Below are 3,318 nucleotides of genomic sequence, written 5' to 3'. Positions count from 1 at the left end.
CCAAAAAGTGTACACAGGTTTTTACTGTGCATATGCGGCAATGCACCTGTAGTAAATATTTTAGTAACATCTCAAACGCAAAGTAACATATTTACCTTAACGCTTGGAATAGTAATATATAATTAGGTAATTTTATTCTCCTTTTTTCCTCCGTTTTTTTTTTTTATTATTATAAAAATTAACTGATAGCATTTTATCTCGATTTTATCGCACTGTATCATAACGTCTAGAAAAACTCTATGTAAACAAGTATTCTCTATACCCTAATTTATTATTACCTCACGCTTATATCTTGGACTCCTCTATTCACTTAAATGGGACAGTGACCAACACGAAAGCTTCAGCTACTTTGGTCCTGTATATTATACGTACTTTTCATCATTTGTTAACCTACTGATTCTGTAAGCCATCTTATACTGTACCAACTTGAACAGTGAGAAATAAACTTGAACCTGGACTTGGACTTTGCGCAAAAATAAACATAAAGTTGAACAAAGGGAGTTTGGCGAAAAAATACACAACTGCTCACAAAGGGGAAACGTGATAAACATCCCAGCTGTTGATATAAGAGTCAATAAGATATTTATTAACTTCGCGCCTGACGACAAATAAACAGAAATCAGCAAATGTGCGTTTGCCCTCGCTTTTGTCATATGCCTCACGTTCATCAGCGTGATGGGTCAATAAAAGGGCGCAAAAAGCTATGCTGGTCACGTTCCTAGCAGATATTTAGCAGTGAATATTGTTTTCGAAATGAAATCTCTAATTCTGCTTCTGTTTCTCGGAGCGGTAGTCTTTACCTTGGCCGAGTAGCCAGTTGAGGATGAGGCAGTCCAGGAGTACTTAGATGAAGAGGAGGATGAAACCATAACCGAGCTTGCTGAAGAAGAGAATGACCCCCGTCGTCGTCCAAGTCCAAGTCGCCGTCCTTCAAGAAAGCTGGTAAGATAGGTTCTCTGTGTGGAGTCCTCGCGAGTACGTCGAGACAATCGCGCTCGCTCAACCAGGAAATTGCGTATTTCATTTGGTTAACATCCTAGCGCGATAACCGTTGTGTTAAAAACGTAGCCGTCGCTTATTTCTGACGATTGGTATCAAATGATAAAGAGTAGCATCATTGATTAATAAAATCCTAGCAAACGGTGTTTTAATATAAACAGTAATGACCACTGACCTATTGTTGTAAAACTCACATATTTTAACTCTTTTCTCTTAAAAAGTGTAGAAGAGTTATTAAGCGTTGCTTGAGGAGGCCCACCCATACGCCACGAAGCCGCCGTCCACGTCCCACAGGATCCATCGGGGTAAGATCTTTCTTGTCTTCATTTTGAACACTTGGACGGCTTTGATGTCGAGACGTAGTTTTACAGCAAACGTTTGTAGTTTGATGTCGTTAGCTTACATGTAATTGTTTTTATGCGACTATTAGATGCATGTTTTTATGGTTTCTCGGCGAGCTGTTCAGTTTATGCGTTTTTCAGCCGCGGTAGTGTTATCCTTATGTCAAGAAAATAGTCATAGTTTTTTCAATGATGATTGGCGTCAAATGATAAAGAGAGGCAACTAATCAATCACTGAAAATCCTGGCATGTGATAAGAAAATTAAATCAACAAAGGTTTTGACTGAGTATCCTACCCGGCGAAGTGTTAAAAAATTTACACAGTTTATTTTCTTTTTTCACGCAGAAACTTTGCAAAAGACTGTTGAAGTATTGCCTGAAGCACCGGCCAAGTAGACGTCCCGGGGCTTAACTTGTGATTGAAAGCCCAACGGTATTGGAAAGCTGATGTGTCCCGTTAAGAGCAAATGTGAACCAAATTGTTATGATCATGTCCTCTGCCTTGAAAGTAAGGGGCTTCAAAATTGCGAGTATTAATGTTGCTAGTCTCCCGCTGCATATTGAAGAGCTTCGACTAATTATGGCTGATCAGTGTCTTGATCTGCTAGCTGTTAATGAGACTAGACTCGATTCTACAATAACTGACAACTTGGTTCATATTGACGGCTATTCAATCCTAAGAAAGGATCGAAACCGTAATGGCGGCGGCGTGTGCATTTATCTTCGATCGAATATTAATTATTGCCCTAGAAATGAAATAATTCCCAATAACGAGTTTGAAATGTTAAGTGTTGATATTAAAAAGCCTAATAGTAAAGCTTTTAACGTAACTGCGGCCTACAGGCCCCCTAGCTGTACGGTTGGCTTCTTTGAAGCTTTAGAAGTTATTGTTCGCATTATTGACATGGAATCTAAGGAACAAATTATCTTAGGCGATTTAAATTGCAATTATCTATCGGATAGAAATAACATGCACCTGTCTCAGTTGAAGCAATTAAGTTCGACCTATCAGTTTCAACAACTAATCAATGAACCTACTAGAATCACGCCAAATTCTAGTACACTTATTGATATAATATTATCAAATGAACCCTCAAGGATTTTAAAATCAGGAGTGGTGCATATGCATGGGATTAAGTGACCATAGTATGGTCTATGCACTACGTAAGTTTGCCATTTCATCTAAAAACACTCATAAGCATGTGACCACTCGTTCTTTTAAAAACTTTAATGCAAGTACTTTCAGAGAAGACCTAAAGTCAGCGCCCTGGGATAGCCTAAGAAATCGCACTACTCCCGATGAAATGGTTGAAATCTGGGAAAATATGTTTTTAAAAATAGCTGACGCTCATGCGCCCATAAGAACGCGGCGAGTAAGAAATAAAAAATCCCCTTGGATTACTACTGAGCTGAGGGAGCTGATAACAGGTCGAAACAGACTGAAAAGGCAGGCTATATTAACAAAACAGCCATCTATCTGGGATAAATATAGAAAAGAAAGAAATAGAATAAATAATGAGATTAAAATGGAAAAAGCGAATTATTATAAATCAGAAGTGGAACAAAATGTGGGTAACCCGAAGGAAATATGGAGGACAATCAATGAATTCACATATCGTAAGTGCACTAGTAACTCTTCAATAAGTGAACTAAAAAGTGGGGATAATTCCTTCACAAAACCCGCAGAAATGTGTGAGATTTTAAATGACCATTTTACATCTGTCGGTCCAAATCTAGCCTCAACACTGCCTAGCGGATATACAAGTTTTGACTCTTACATAAAGCCTGTTTCCACGACTTTTAATTTACGACATACCTCTGCCACTGAAGTTTTAAAGTTATTAGGTAAATTATCTCCGAACAAGGCCACTGGCCTTGATAACATCTCATGTCGGCTTCTAAAAGAAGCTGGCCCAATTATTGCCACTTCTTTAACCTGTATCATAAACAAAACCATAGATACTGGCCTCTTTCCTTC

At 38.4% G+C, this 3,318-nt stretch overlaps 1 long non-coding RNA gene across 1 annotated transcript; it reads left to right on the top strand.

Annotated features, from left to right (window-relative positions):
• The first annotated feature begins 660 nt into the window (after nt 1–660).
• LOC140948491 (uncharacterized) lies at nt 661–1,822 on the top strand. Its single transcript, XR_012167047.1, has 3 exons — nt 661–942; nt 1,221–1,304; nt 1,687–1,822. It is a non-coding gene; the product is annotated as an uncharacterized lncRNA (long non-coding RNA).
• The last annotated feature ends 1,496 nt before the right edge of the window (nt 1,823–3,318 follow it).

The sequence above is a fragment of the Porites lutea genome, chromosome 9 (assembly GCF_958299795.1).
Source record: "Porites lutea chromosome 9, jaPorLute2.1, whole genome shotgun sequence".
Lineage (NCBI taxonomy): Eukaryota > Metazoa > Cnidaria > Anthozoa > Scleractinia > Poritidae > Porites > Porites lutea.
The sequence above is the reverse complement of the archived record's forward strand: the minus strand, read 5'-3'. Positions and strand labels throughout refer to the sequence as shown.